Source organism: Humulus lupulus, chromosome 4, assembly GCF_963169125.1.
Source record: "Humulus lupulus chromosome 4, drHumLupu1.1, whole genome shotgun sequence".
Lineage (NCBI taxonomy): Eukaryota > Viridiplantae > Streptophyta > Magnoliopsida > Rosales > Cannabaceae > Humulus > Humulus lupulus.
Window position 1 is genome coordinate 137757360 of NC_084796.1, and position 16235 is coordinate 137773594.

At 32.1% G+C, this 16235-nt stretch overlaps 1 long non-coding RNA gene across 1 annotated transcript; it reads left to right on the top strand.

Annotated features, from left to right (window-relative positions):
• The first annotated feature begins 232 nt into the window (after positions 1-232).
• Positions 233-4680, top strand: LOC133829193 (uncharacterized). Its single transcript, XR_009891609.1, has 3 exons — positions 233-1819; positions 3739-3779; positions 3922-4680. It is a non-coding gene; the product is annotated as an uncharacterized LOC133829193 (long non-coding RNA).
• The last annotated feature ends 11555 nt before the right edge of the window (positions 4681-16235 follow it).

Consider the following 16235-nt stretch of genomic DNA (forward strand, 5'->3'; position numbering starts at 1 on the left):
GTGGAGTAAGTATTTGCCACTTATAGAGTTCTCGTACAGCAATAGCTACCAGTCAACGATTGGTATGGCACCCTATGAGTTACTTTATGGAAGGAAGTGCCGATCGCCGTTACATTGGAATGAGGTAGGAGAAAGACAACTTCTTGGACCCGAAGCTGTTAAAGAGGCTCAGGATGTAGTGTCACTAATTAGAAAGCATATGCTCGCTGCTCAGAGCTAACAGAAGAGTTATGCAGATGCCAACCGACGAGAAGTGGAATTCAAAGTCAGAGATCAAGTCTTCTTAAAGATATCTCCTATGAAAGGAGTGAAACGGTTTGGGAAGAAAGGAAAACTTATTCCTCGGTTTATAGGTCCTTTTACGATATTGGACAAGGTGGGAACAGTTACATATAGATTAGCCCTATCGTCAGCTCTAGCAGAAAACCACAATGTGTTTCACATCTCGATGTTGCGTAGATATGTGTCAGGCCCATCTCACGTCCTCAAGTAGGATACGATAGCACTCCAGAAAGACTTGAGTTACGAGGACCGACTGGTTTGCAACCTAGAGAAGGGGATGAAGGAATTACAGTCTAAGAGTATTCCAATAGTCAAGGTCCTATGGAGTAATAGTTCGGAACGGGAGGCAACGTGGGAGTTGGAGGAAGACATCTTAGCACGGTATCCGAAATTGAGATCCAAAAGGATTCCACTAGTTAAGGTCCTATGGAAGAACAGTACGAAACGAGAAGCAACATGAGAGTTGGAGGAGGACATGAAAGCAAGATACCCTGAATTATTTGGTAAGAAAGAATTTTGGGACGAAATTCCTTTTAAGGAGGGTATATTGTAGTGCACCAATTTTTTTTTTTTAGTTTATTAAATTTTTTGGTGTTTTATTTTATTTAAGTGTTAAGTGTGGTGAATTGTTTTATTTAAATGTTGTTTATTTTATTTAGTTGTTGTTTGTTTTATTTAATTGTTTTTTATTTTATTTAATTGTTAGAATTGTTTGGTATAATCTTTTTAAATTTAAATTTGTTAATTGTTTGTTTGATTATTTATTTTTAATTTGTGAATAATTGTGTAACTTGTTTATTTTACTATTAGTGTTACATTTTAAATAAGTGTGACAATTGATGTGATTAAAATAGGTTATTTTTTTTTATTTTAAGTGTGTGCCGAAATGTGTGTGTGTGTGTATGTGAATGTGTTTTATTTTTCTTTTATTAATTTATTTAGTTATTGTTCCCATTATAGAAAAGGAAATGGTAGTATGAATCTAGACCTAATGTGAGTCTTGAGCATTTTTCCTTTAAATTATGAAAAGAAAAGAAATATAAGTTGTCATTTTGTAGGAAAAGATGACAAGGTTGATTTTTGATTTGGTTCACATTAGGATAAGGGTTTAGGTGAGGTGTAAGGAGAGGAAATGATGGGATTTAGCTTAAATAATGGGATAGGAATTTGGCTTTTCACACTTGAGTCCTTTTCTTAAGGTTAGGTCACTAGAGGCTATAAATAGGAGAGTATGGAAGCCTTGGTATTCTTTTCCTTGTGGCTGTCAAAATTAGAGAGAAGGAGAGAGAGAGAGAGGCATGAAAGAGAGAGAAAGTGGAGGAGAAAGGAAGAAGAAGAAGGAGGTCCTAGGTATGGTTTTCTTATGGTTCCTTGTTATTTTTCTTTAGATTAAGCTTTATCTTCCCCATCATCTTAAGTCTTTTTTTTTTTTTTTATGTTCTTCTTCTTCATGGGTTTCAAAAACCCTAGGGTATTCAAGGGTGATTATCACTTGGGTGTCGATCAAGTTGTGTTCTTGATTTTACAATCAAGAGAGGTATTGAATCTCTACCCCTAATGCTATGGTGTTCTCTTGAGTTATTAGATTTGTGGATATTTTTCAATATGTTGATGCATGGGAGATTGATCTAGGCATGGGTAGGGGTTTATGGTGTTGGTTTGATTTTTTGTTGTATGTTCATAATATGTGTAATGAGATGATTATTGAAATATGATGTTGATGATATTCTATGATTTTATGTATGTATGTTTCGGCCTATGTGGTTTGGGCATATTGAGTTGTTTTATTTTGTGTCACATTTACATGTTAGAAACATGCTAGGTTTCATGTGTATATAGATGAGGTTTTTGTGTAAATTATTGTTGGGTATCCTAGGTGTTTCGGCCTAGGGGTGATGTTCAAGCATAATTGTTTTCTTATAAGTTTTAAATCAATTGTGAATCTAGAAATATGATAGGGTGTATATGAGATTTTGTATTAATATATTATGGTATGCATGAAAAATAATAGGAACATGTTAGGTTTAATATAAAAGCCTATATGAGGATTTGTGTTATGTTATTCATGCATGTTTTATTATTATTTTGTTGGGTTGCATGCATGAACTCATTAGAAAAAGAATAAGGTTTTATAAGGTTGTATATGAATATGTGTTACTCATGTTCTTTGAATTATTTGTATAATAAGAGCATGTTAGGATTTGTGAATTATTGTGTTAATGAAACATGAATGATCTTGTATGAATTTTATGAGGCATGAGGTAAAAGATCAAATTCATGGTGATTTATGCTTGCTGATTTTGTGATTAAAAGGTGAAAAGATTGATGAAATAAGAATATGTATGCATAAGAATGACTCTAATGATATGTGGTGTTTGTGAAAATAAAATGGTGCTCTAATTCACAATTAAAATGATGTTTTTGCACAAATAATTACCTACAGATTTTTTGTATATTTTTTTAGGAAATATGAGTTTTAAAAATAAGGATGGTGATTTTAATGATAAATTTGATTGCTGGAATTTTTGTTTAAAAATGTAAAGTGTGTTTCAATATAATGAATTTGATTGGTATTTTGAAATAAATTAATATCCTAAACTATGGTAAAATTTAAAAGTGGTATTTTTAATATAATATGAGTGGTTATTTTACAAGTTATGATTTTCTTTAATTAGATTAAGAAAAATGTTAGATTTAATTCACTTGTGATTTTTAAAATAATGGCTGAAAGTTTCGTTTAAAAAGTTTTAAATAGTTATTAAATTTTCACATATGAATTTGTGTTACATAAAAATTAAGTATTAAAAATAATTCACACAAAATATATTTTTCCAACACTTAAAATTATTATTTTTCTCACATCAAATTATGTAATTCTATTAACATAAATTAAATTGTTATTTTCTAAGGAGACATGATAATCATAGGTATTTTTCTTTTTAAAATAATTTCCAATGCCTTTGCTTTTCTTTGTAATTTAAAAATAATAAATGGGTCTTTTATATATTTTTAATGGCTAAATAAAATTATTTTATGAGATAAAAAGAACGTCTTGGGAGATTTAATCAACCTAGTAATTTTAAGAAGATAAACAATGGTAAACAAAACATGCAACAAGCCTATTATTTATAAAACGATAGAAGTAAGACGCATGAAATTATCGTTTTAAACGCCACATTTACGCAGCATACCCACGTATGAATGTTACATGCAAATTCACTTTTACGTCCAAAATAATGTCTATTATGCAACCATGTAGTTTTTATAGAAAGATCTTGCATGCAATATAGGTAGAATGATCATTATTCTTTTTATGACCTTATGTGTAATTAAGCATATGTGTATGTTGTGTGTAACTCCTACCATGTGTGCATGGCCCATGCACACATGAGTTATATGAGAGGGAAAAATAATAATTATATGAAGCTAAGGAATGCCGTTTTGATTATGATATAGGCTCGTTGAGAAGTTGTGGTTTTACTTAGCTTGGACCTGAGGTAAGGAAGTTAGATAGAATTTATGAATGTTATATTATGAATGGTAAGACTGTTGTGTAAATGAAATATTATGAATTATGAATGCCATAATGTAATGATATGTTGGCTTATATGAATATTGTATGATATGAATGGATGTTAGCGCGATGAACGCGACACATCAAAATGGACTGCTAAGGATATAGAAGACGTAACCCGAGTTACTAAGGATATGAAGACGTAACTCCATGGGCAGACGCGCCGAGGTTATTCAAGGACCAGAGACTCTTGTTTACCTCAAAGGGTGGCATGGACAAGTTAGCAGGTCATGTTCACAAGGAATTGTTCATGATTATGTTATGATGTTTGGTGATGTTTATGATTTTGTTATGATGTTATGATGTTTATGATATGATGGTGGCATTATGTTTATGTTTATGATATTGATGCCAATTTTATGATGATGCTATGATGTATAAAGATGAATGATAGTGTTTGTAAATTTTTGTATCTTACTTGCTTGTTGTTTGTACTTCCTTACTGGACTTTTAGCTCACCCCCTGACTTTCACTTCAGGTAGCAAATAGGTTTCTCTGTGGCACGCATGGTGATGTGGGAAGTTCTGTCATCCTAGTGTGTATGGCGTGGGGCATCCTATGGACGAGAAACGATCAACTTTAAACGCCATTTTTAATAATATTATGTTTAATGAGATTTTCTTAAAAAATTTCAATGGGACTTAAACTTTTGTTTGTTTTAGAACTTTGCATAAAACTGATATTTTCTTTTTAAACTTTTGGGCCCAATTTGCATGTTTTAAGCAAGACCCCACTGAAGCCTTTATAATAAGTGGCTTTCTATTATAAACCATTGAAAATGTGAATGTTTTATTAAGTACTAGTTAAGGGTGTTTTACAGTGTTTGTGGCCGCACATGATCATCCAAGTCAAATGCAGTCTTCAAAAAGAATTGTGAAATAATTATTATTTTAATATAGTAAAAAAGCAACAAAAGTAATTTTTTTTAAAAAAAAATTACTTACTTTAATTTCTTTCCATATAATGTCCAGCTTAACTTCATTTTCATGATGCCAATCTGGAAGATTAATTGGAATCTATTCTTTGCGTGCTAAAGCTCCTAAATAAGTAGAGTATCGTGTGGCTTCTTTGCCTATAGGTTGTGATCTTCTATTGTATTTCACCTTTTCTTGAACCCCTTTGGATTTCATTTTCAATGTATATTTTCCTTGGGTGCTCCCTCGTTTTCATGTTTTTTTTATTTAGTATCATTATTGTATGCTTGCTCGGGATCCTCTTCGTGATTAGACATTTAACCTGAAATTGACAAAATTAATTATTTGTTAATTTTCAAGAAATATTAAAAAATAAATAAAACACTAAAAAAATATTGAAGTGTATATATGTTAAGATGTGAAACCTCATACTATTTGGTCAACCCAACATCTTGACGTGCATATGAACCTGCTGATACTTCCGCATCATCAAAATTTACGATGTCTGCTAGTTCTTTTGTAAAATTATTAAGTTCTTCTAGTACACAATTGTCACTTTGATCTTCTTGACTAAAGTTTCTTGGTTGGGTTGATAAAACTATAGACCATCTAGAATCAAGCGAATCATCAACATAAAATAGTTGTTACCCTTGTGTAGTGCACCAGATTTTTTTTTAGTTATTAAATTTTTGTGTTTTATTTTAGTTAATTGTAAAGTGTTGTGAATTATTTTATTTAATTGTTTGTTTGTTTAAATTAATTGTTAGAATTGTTTGGTTGAATTTTGTGATTTTAATTGTTAAATGTTATTTATTTATTTTATTTAAAAATGTGACTATTTGAGTTTTGGTTGAATGCACTAAGGTGCATGGTAGGTAGTGATGCACCTTAGTTATTAAGTGTGTGCAAGTGCATGGTTCCATGGTGCACATGTGTAGAATTTTCTACACACTTGTGGTTTCCTTTTATTAGATTTAATTACTTACAAAAAAAATTATAAAAGAAAAGGGAAGGATAGACTTGGACGTGTGGCATAGAGTGGGAAAGGAAGAGGATTTATTCCATTTATATTTTTATCAAATAAATTAAAATTAGATGATAAATGTTATTTTGGGTAAGGGGATTGTTGACATTCCCTTTTAGTTAAGTCTTTTATTTATACAATATTTTTAGGCTTAATTAGAATAAATAATAAGGGGAAACTTACCATTTTTCTTTATTGGGGTATTATGAGGGAAGTAAAATAAAAAGGGGAAGAGAGAAAATAGAGAGCATTATGCTCTTGTGGCTGTCGAAAGTCAGAGAGAAGAGAGAGAGAGAGTGGCGAGCTAGAGAGAGAAAGGGAGAGAAGGGGATGCCATTTTCGAGAGAGAAGGAAGAAGAGAAAGGAAGAGGAAGAAGAAGGTCTTGGAAGGTCATAGGTATGGTTTCTAGTATTTTTGATCCATTGTTTATTTTAAGTCTAAGGTTTCTCTTCCCCATCATCTTAAGTTTTTTTTTTTATGTTCTTCTTCTTCATGGTTTCAAAAACCCTAAGGTATTCAAGGGTGATTATCATTTGGGTGTTGATAAATTTGTGTTCTTGATTTTACAATCAAGAAAGGTATTGAATCTGTAACCCTAATGTTATGACGTTTTCTTTGGTTCATGGATTGATGGATAATTTTTTTATATATATTGATGCATGGGAAAATTTACCTAGGCATGGGCATGGGTTTATGGTGTTTTGGTTTGATTCTTATGGTTGTGTATTCAATATGTGAAATGAGATGATTATTGAAATGTGGTGTTAATGATATGTTGTTCAAAGTTGTTCTATGGTTTAATGATAGGTATGTTTTGGCTTAGAGACTTTTATGTGAAAACATGCAAGGGTTTTAAATTTTGATCTTTAGGAAAATGATGATGAATTTTTTTTTTCTAAATAACAAGAAAGGATTTGATTATTTTGGGCTATGGGGTTTTCGGCCTAAGGGTAAGTTTCAAAGCATGATGGTTATTTTTTTTTATGTCTTATGCCAATTTAAATTTTAGAAACATGATAGGGTGTTGTGAGACCTTAAATGAATATATGGTGGTTTTTTTTCTTTTGAATACTTGCATGATGATAATATATCAAGAGTATATTTAAGACAAGATCAAAGATGATTATTTGTTCATGACTTGTGAATATGTTTCAAGGTGGTTGATGATTCATTGTATGCTAAGGGTAACATCTAAAATAATTAAAAAGGGTGTAGAAACATGCTAGGGATTGTGTTTGAAAATTGTTAAATAAACATGTATGAAATTTTGTGAAATATGATGAAAAGAATGAATTTCATGATTATGGTACTTGCTGATTTTTGTGTACGAAAGATGTCGAAATGATGAGAAAAATGTTCTTGAATGCTTAAGTAAATTTTACAAGTTGTTTTGATGATTTAAGAAGTTAATGGGGGAATTTTAAAGTGCCTTGAGATGGTATTTTGTGCAAATAATTACCTACAATTTTTTTTTTTTTATATTTTGATGAAGATATGAGTTTTTAAAAAATAAAAATGGTGATTTTAATGGTATAATTGGTTGCTGGGATTTTTGTAAAAAAATGTGAAGTTATATTTTGATAAAATGAATTTGATGTGTGTGTTGAAATAAGTTAATGCCTTAAACTATGGAAATATTAAAAGTGGTATTTTTTTATATAACATGAGTGTTTATTCTAATGGTTATGATTTTCCTTTATTTTAGTTAAGAAAAATGGTAAATTTAGTTTATTTGTGAATATTTAAGTAAATAAAATAATGGCTGAAACTTTAATAAAATATTTTAAAAATAATTATTGAATTATCGCTTATGAATTTATTCTATTTTTAAATTAAGTCTTAAAAATAATACATGTAAAAATCATCTAAAATTATATTTTTCTCACATTAAATTTATAAAGTTAATAATTTTATTATAATGTTATTTTCTAAGCAAACATGTTAAACTATAAGTATTTCACATAGTTTTTTTTTAGTCTTTGTTATTTTATGGGATTTAAAAGTAAATAATGGGCTTATTATATTTTAAATTGGTTAAATAAATTATTTTATGAAATAAAATAATGTCTTGAGAGATTTAATCAACCTGGTAATTTTAAGAGGACAAACAATGGTAATCAAGCATGTTAAAATTTTATTATTTAAAAAAAACGATAGAAATAGGCGCGTAGGAATTATCGTTTTTAACACTGCTTTTAAACAATGTTCCCATGAATGCATGCCACATACAATTTCACTTTTACGTTAAAAAAGATGTCTATTATGCAACCATATAGTTTTTTATTGCAAGACCATTCATGTAATATAGATAGAATGTGCATTATTCTTTTATGACCTTATGTGTAAATATGCCTTGTTTGGATGTTGTGAATAACTTTCACCATGTGTGCATGGGCTTTCTGAACTTGTCAGTGGAACTTGAACTTTTGGTTGTTTTGAGAACTTTGCATGGAAACTACTATTTTATTTTGTTTAAACTATTGGGCCCAACTTGCATGATTTGAGCAAGACCCCACTGGAATTTTTATAATGAGTGGATTTTCTCTTATAAACATATGAATATGTGAATGTTTTACAAAGCATTAGATTATGGCGTTTTACAGCTTGTGTTCCAAAAATAAATGGTTCCCTCTTATAGCCCAATCTATTTAGATCAACTAGTGTGAAACTTAATTCATCAACTTTGTTACATTTGACCCAATTACATTTAAACACAAGAACTTCAAATGAATGATAATTTAGCTCCCATATTTCATCAATAATGCCATAAAATGTCATGTTTGAGTAGACCGGATTTTTATCCTTGGCACTAGAAAATTGTGCAATACTAGATATGATACTTACACCACTATTTTGGGTTACTCTTTTATCATCAAGCGCTTTAGTATTGAAGCGTTGGCCATTGATTATATACCCATCGTGCTTAAAAACAATGTGTGAAGCCCCCTCTGAAATCCTTATTAAGTTCATTGACACATTTTTGGAAAGATCTTTTATGTCTAGATGAACTTTTTCTTGAAACGAACTCTTGAATTTTTTGTGGTGTTCATTGTGAATCCATCAATCTCTTCTTGAAGGATATTGTTGAGTCAACCATGCTAAATTCTCAATTAATTGAAGACATGAAAAAAATAAGCATATATAATTAAGTACATAAAAAATTATAAATAAATAACATTAGTAAAATATTAGATAACTCACTCGATATATGGTTGTTCCCCAGTTGTATTTTCTGGTACATTTCGATGTGCTAGTTCTATGTCGTTTTCATTAGCATTCTCAAGACGACCGCTAGATATACCTTTACTTTCATCTTTTGGATTTTGGCGAGGTTTTGGAATTCCAATGGTTTCTACATATGCAATATATTATGAGCAAAACTCAACAGATTCTTCAGCTATATAGCTCTCCATAATGCTTGCCTCTGGACGATAATGATTTCTAACGTATCCCTTGAAAATCTTCATATATCTTTCAAAAGGATACATCTAACGCAGGTAAACTGGTCCACAAAGTTTCACTTCTTGCACAAGCTGCACTGTTAAATGGATCATGTTATCAAAAAATGTTGGAGGAAAATATCTCTCAAACATGCATAATGTTTTCCCTATTTCATCTTTCAATTTGTCCAACTTTGATGGATCAACAATTTTAACACAAATAGCATTAAAGAAAAAATACATCCTTGTTACTGCATATCTTACATGCTTTATCAAAACTGATCTTATGGAAATTGGTAATAATTGCTGCATTAAAGCATGGCAATCATGGGATTTCAATCCAATCAATCTCAAGTCTTTCATTGAATGTAAATTACATATGTTCGAAGAATACCCATCTGGAACTTTGATATTGGTCAATGTTACACAAAAGTGACGTTTCTCGTCCTTACTTAATGTAAAACATGAAGGTGGTAAATAAGTACGCTTATTATCACCAACTTTAGGATGTAATTCCGATTTCACTCCCATTTCTTTTAAGTCTAAACGACGAGCGAGAGTATCTTCTATTTTTCCTGGAATATAGAGAAGTGTCCCAACTATACTATCACAAACATTCTTCTCAATATGCATTATATCAAGATTATGTCGGACAAGTAAAGTCTTCCAATACTCTAAGTAAAAAAAGATGGGCTTTTTTTTTTCCAAGAAGATGAATTCAAGTCATCGTTTATCACTTTGCCTTTCTCTGTGTTCTTCCCTTTCATTTTGCGCTTGCGTTTTCCTTTCTCTTTGTCATTCTGTTGTCCTCTACCCTTGCCAGCTTTAGTGATTTCCTTTTTTTTTTTTTTTTTCTCTATTTGGTTTTCAAAATTGAATATTGATATCTTGAACTTATTCAAATATGAGCTCTCCACTCAATGGTTCAAGAGGCAAGTCAAGCACTTCTCAACCATCAAAAGAGATTTTGTATTTGCGACAAGGGTGATTAAGTTTGAGATATCGTCTGTGCCCCCATATAACATGCTTTCTTAGATTTGTACAACCATCTCGAATAGGTATGGTCACCACATACTACACACCCTTTATAGTCTTTGTCGGTGCATCCAGCCAAATTACATAGTGTAATGACCCAACTATTTCTAAGACCTTGAACCATTAAAACTACTAGACATAGCTACTATTTCGATACAAACATAAGAAATAACATGCCTTTATTGAAAACCCAAAATATAAGAAATAGCATGTCTTTATTAAAAATGTAAAATAAAATGTGATATGGTATGGGATCCCATTGTTTACAAAACATAAAACATAGTTTTAAAAACAAGTTAAAAAAAAATTGAATGCGGAATTACAAAAGAGACATATTTCAAAAGACTAAAATAAACATCATCCTCGATCGACACGCAGCCTATCCATTCCATTCATCCTCAACACACATGCCATGCTACCAAGAATCCTTCCGCCTCCATAATCATTTTACTGCATCACACTAAAATAAAGGAATGAGCCTAATGCCTAGAAGAAAAATCTACTAAAAACAAAACATACATCGTAAACATAAGCATAAGACTACATCAAATACTATAAAAGAACAAAAGACTATCTAAAACATATATCATATATCATAAGCATACATTATAAAACATATGGCTACAAAAATATCTATTACAATGGCCATCATACATCTTGGGGCTTGCTAGCTAGGCAATCATATGCCCATAATTCTACAGGGCTAGTTATCTAAACAAGTCATATAAATTTATGGGGCTTGTTGTCTAAACAAATCATATGCCCAAGGAATATACTATTGGGACTTGTTATCTAAACAAGTTATTTGTTATCTAAACAAATTATATGCTTGTTATCTAAACAAAACATATACCCAAGAACTAAAACATATCACACAAATACATATCATAGCATAAAGATATAACATAACATATTATAACATAACATAACATTACATATAAGCACATAAAATCTATCCTATTTTCCTTACCAACACCGGGATATGAGAACAAGGACGGGATTTGGAACACTCCTAAAACATAACATAACATATTATAACATATAATAACATAACATAACATATAAACACATAAAATCTATCATATTTTCCTTTACCAACACCGGGATATGAGAACAAGGACGGGATTTGGAATACTCCTAAAACCAACAATACAAATGGTGAGTATTTCTAAAGAATATAGAATGAATGTGGAAACTAAACCATCAAGAAGAAACTTACCAAGAAAGAACTTAAGTTTCAAGAACCTAATCAAGAACCAATAACGAAAACTAGGATCTGAATAAAATGAACTAAAGAAAACTAAAGAGTTTTAAAGAATTGGACTTAAAGAATAGGAGTACCTTAGTTGACTTTATGGATTGGTCTAACTCCAATACCAAAATACACTAAACCACACTTCCCAAGTATTTTATAAAGCTTAAGAATGGCAAAGCTTTTTCCCAACCAAAGTGTTTATCACTCTATGGTAGTACTAGTACCTTGGAGTCTGATCACAGCTGAAGAGTGAGGAGAAGGGCTGGGTTCTAAGTCCTATTTATAGAGTTCTAGGAATAAAAATCTTCTCTTTGGCTTTGAATAAAAATAATTAATTTAATTGAAAATATTTGAATATTCTTCAGTCAAAGGCTTAGGGCTCGGTCAAATCGTTCAAAGGTAGGTCTAAGGAGTCAAAGTTTGTTTTAAAAATTAAAAAAAAAAAAGAATCCTAGCTTCTAACTTTCTAAATCTCGTAACTCTAAACTCACCTGTAGTAAAATTAACATAACTGGAGCTTTAGGAATCTGATTTAGATCATCTTTATACCATTAGAAAGCGAATTCAATTATCTACAACTTTCTAGAAATACTATTTTTCGAAATGCATAATATAACTGGGTTAGTCGGAAGTTACAGTACCCTAAAGTTACAAGAAAATATATTTAATTATCTATAAGCTATTTAGGATTTTTGCCCCCCGAACTATTACACATGCATTATTATGCCCCCCGATTTTTTCAGGCCGTTAAAAAATCCCCTCGATCTATTCACAGTCATGTAAATTAGGACTTCCGTCCAACTCCGTTCATTCTTTGTAATGGGAGGATGATGTGGCCTTTTTTTACATTATTTTGGATGACACATGGGACTCTAAAAATGTGATTTTGATATTTTAGAGAAAATAACAAAAAATAAATAAGAATAATTTGTTTGCAAACTGACATTTACAGCAAACTTAGAACCCTAGTTTCAATTTTTGCCCCTTTTTCTCGATGTTGAAGAGAAGTTGTTGCTGCCTATTTCTCAATGGATGGTGGTGCAAAATGATCGATTAACACATTAAAGCCAGACCCACCAACACCAAAATGATCAAAAACACATTTTTTTGTGTATAAATTGCAATATGCAGTATTTATATTTTGAAATACCAATACCCACCAACTAGGTTTGTTGCGTTAATTTTGCTATGCAAGTGCACACAGTTGCAAACTCGTAATAAAATGGTAAAACCAAGTATCGTCCTCAAGGACTGAGTTATCAATTACCAGTCAATTAATTTCTTGTTCTATTTGATTAATTGAAATTCTTGATTTTTGTAAAATACAGCAAAAGAACCAGTAAAGTGCAGAAATAATAATCGACAATTAAATAGAATAATAACTAATAGTAAAACTTTTAATTTAATCACTGAGAAACAATTAGGATATTCAATCTCATCAACTATCCTCCCTATTATTCCCTAATGCAAAGTGTGAATTCTTCTTATTTTTACCTAATTCAATTAACAAGTTGATACAGCAGCCTATAATCATACTATGAATTATAAACTCAACTTAGGTGACAATTTCCTATATTTCTATGGTAAATTGAACCACAAAGGTAGCATTAATCTCAATCAACTTAATAACAGTTACACAATTAATTCAGATACTTTCGTTCTAAATTAAAATTATGTCCAATATAACCACAGCAGAATTAAATCTCACTTCTCAGATTTTGACTTAAAAACATATATATATATGACTAAAGATGGCCAATCATTAATCAATCTATAAGAACAGGTTATAAGGAATTGAAGAAGATTGAAGAAGAAAGAAATTAAAATTGCATTAGGTCATAACATAGATTCAAGTGATTCAATTGAACATCCTAAACAGAAAATTAGTTCATAGTCATAGTACTAATCACAACAAAAACTAAAGATAACATCAGGAAGAAAAACATGTAAAAATACTCTAAGCTTGAGCCTTCAAAACCAGAACTCCTCCCTTCGTCCGTACGTCCCCTTTTCTTCTCCTTTTTCGTCATTTAAAACCTAGGATTTCAGATTTTAAAGAGGCGTGCCGCGACTCTACATACACTATGCCGCGGCCCGTATCACAATTTCTGGGCAGAAGATCCTCTGAATGCCGCGGCCCTCTGAAGCCATGCCGCGGCCCGCATCGTCGCTTTTTGGGCAGGGTGCCCATCTATGCCGCGGCTCTATCTAGCCATGCCGCGGCCTGAAGACTTCCTGAAAAACAATGCTTCTGTTTCCCCCCTAGCCGCAGCTCCACTTTGCTCATGCCGTGGCTCTTAAGGGAATTCTCAATTCTTCAAGTTTTCATCCCAAAATTTCACCAACACTTCCAAATTGTGTTGAGAACCATTCTTGATCGAAATATGATGGAAAACTTGGTTATTTCTTCCCTTTCTTTGGCATTTTCTTCCAATGCTCAATTCTTCCTGATATTCACAAAAACAACCAAACAAAGCATAAACCCACGCTAAATGAAGGAAAAACAAAATAAAAGACTACTAAAAACATCACCAAAACATAATAAAAACTAGACTCAACAAACTCCCCCAAACTTAACCTTTACTCGCCCTCGAGTAAAGACCAAGTTAAACTAACAAAAAGAAACAAACACAAACGAACAAGCTAAACCATCATTACCATCTACATTGCTTTGCCAAAACTCATGAAATCTCAATTGCAATATTTATAACCAGAATTTCAGCTCAATTGCCTTAAAGTCCAACTTATACAGTTCAATTAGGGAAATCAATAATATATCATGAAAATGACTACAACACTTGGATTCTATCATATATGCTCAACTCATTCCAGACATTTCCACAAACCAACATCTGCAATATGCTTGCATTCCTTGACCTTCTCCACTAATGTCAACAACACATGTTTTGAAATCAAAAGGACTTTCACAGGTTATAGTGTTAGGATTAGGTAAGGGTAGATGAAATTCTCATTTAGGCTCAGTCGTTACCATAAGCATAAAAAAACCTTGAAACCCACCAAATTTCTCTTTACCATACCAAAAATCACCCTTTTATACAATTAGAGAGAGAGATTACAACACTTTTCATTATTTTCTTCTTTTCTTTTTGTATCATTTTTGCTTCTTTTTTTTTTTTTCTTTTTCTAGACTTATCACTTTTTTTTTTTAAATCACACTCCCCCAAACTTATTATTTTCTATATATATATGATCAAGGAGTGTGACAAAGTGATATTATATATATATTTTTTTCAAAGACTTCTCTCTCTCTCTTCTTTTTGTACAATCATACTATATTCCAATCATACCAATTCCTTACTATTTTTCCTTCTTCTTTCCCACAAATTATATGCTTATGATAACAAAAGGAAAGGAAAACACAAATAAAGAAGTTAAGAAATTTAGGCACAAGTAGTATGATCAAGAACAAAAACCAAGTTTAAGGCTCAAAAAGGGTAACTAAGGATAATTAACTCAAGGTCGGCTTGAAAGGCACAATCGATCCAATAAAATTGCCTAAATCACTTTTCTAAACACATGTCATCAAGAATTTCGCCTCAAAAGCCAAATAATGCAAGTTCTATTAGATTCAAATTGTCATTCCACCAACCCTAGTCAAACACATATAATACAATCCAAAATGTTGTCTTTTCAAAACATATTAAAAATTTCCCACAAAACTTTTTAAATTCAACTCTAAAACAATTGAACCAAGCACACAGTTGAATTCAATTTCCTTTTCATGAGCAAAGACAAAGCAACTACAGACAAGAATGATGGTTTAACATTTACACTAACCACAGAAAATAACACAACAGACTAAAGAAAACTAAACTAAACAACGCAAAAAAATAAAACAAAATAAGCTCCCTCCCAAAATTAAGATGCACATTGTCCCCAATGTGATAAAGAAAAGAACAAGGGAAAAGAACTTACCTGACGCCACATCAGTATGGCGGTGGAGGTGGTGGAGGTGGCCACTGATATGGAGTGTACTGTGGCGGTGGAGTGAAATAATTCTCATCAGCTGAACTCATAGTCCACCTCGTGACCAAAGTATTCAACTCCTCAATGTGAGCCCGCCCATATTCATTATAGTGCTGATTTTGCGCCTGCTGCGATTGGATTAAATACTGATTTTGTTGAATAATGTAATCCAATCGAGCATGCGTACGCTGCGTGTGCTCATCAATCGGTCCTCCAATTGCCAAATTTTCAGGTGGGTTGCTGGGACCTGCTTCTTCTACTTCCTCCTCCTCAGCTTGATCAGGGTCCCCTGTTTCATCAGCCCGGCTGCGCTTATTTGGCTGAGTAGAGGCAGGCTGCGTAAGAGAGGCTGGAGGGAAGGCCGTAAACAAGGTCTGATTGATTGCCCCCATTGGCCTCCTGGTTAGATCGGTGGGAAAGGTTGGTACCTCATAAGTGTTACATAAAGTCGAGAGGAAGGTACCATGGGGGACACCAGCTGTAGTGTTGAATCTACTGATGTTGCGAATGTTATAGCGAATAATGCGGCCCACATCGACCTTCTTTTGGGTCATGATAGCATACACTAACAAACAACGCTCTCGATCAACAGAAGACAGATGAGACGTCGGCAGTAAACGTGCACTCACAAAATAAACCCACGCCTTCGCAACTGGGTTTAGCTTCCACCTGAACAACTCTTTGGGCCTCCCATTATGATAACTGAAACGCGCGCCTTCCATA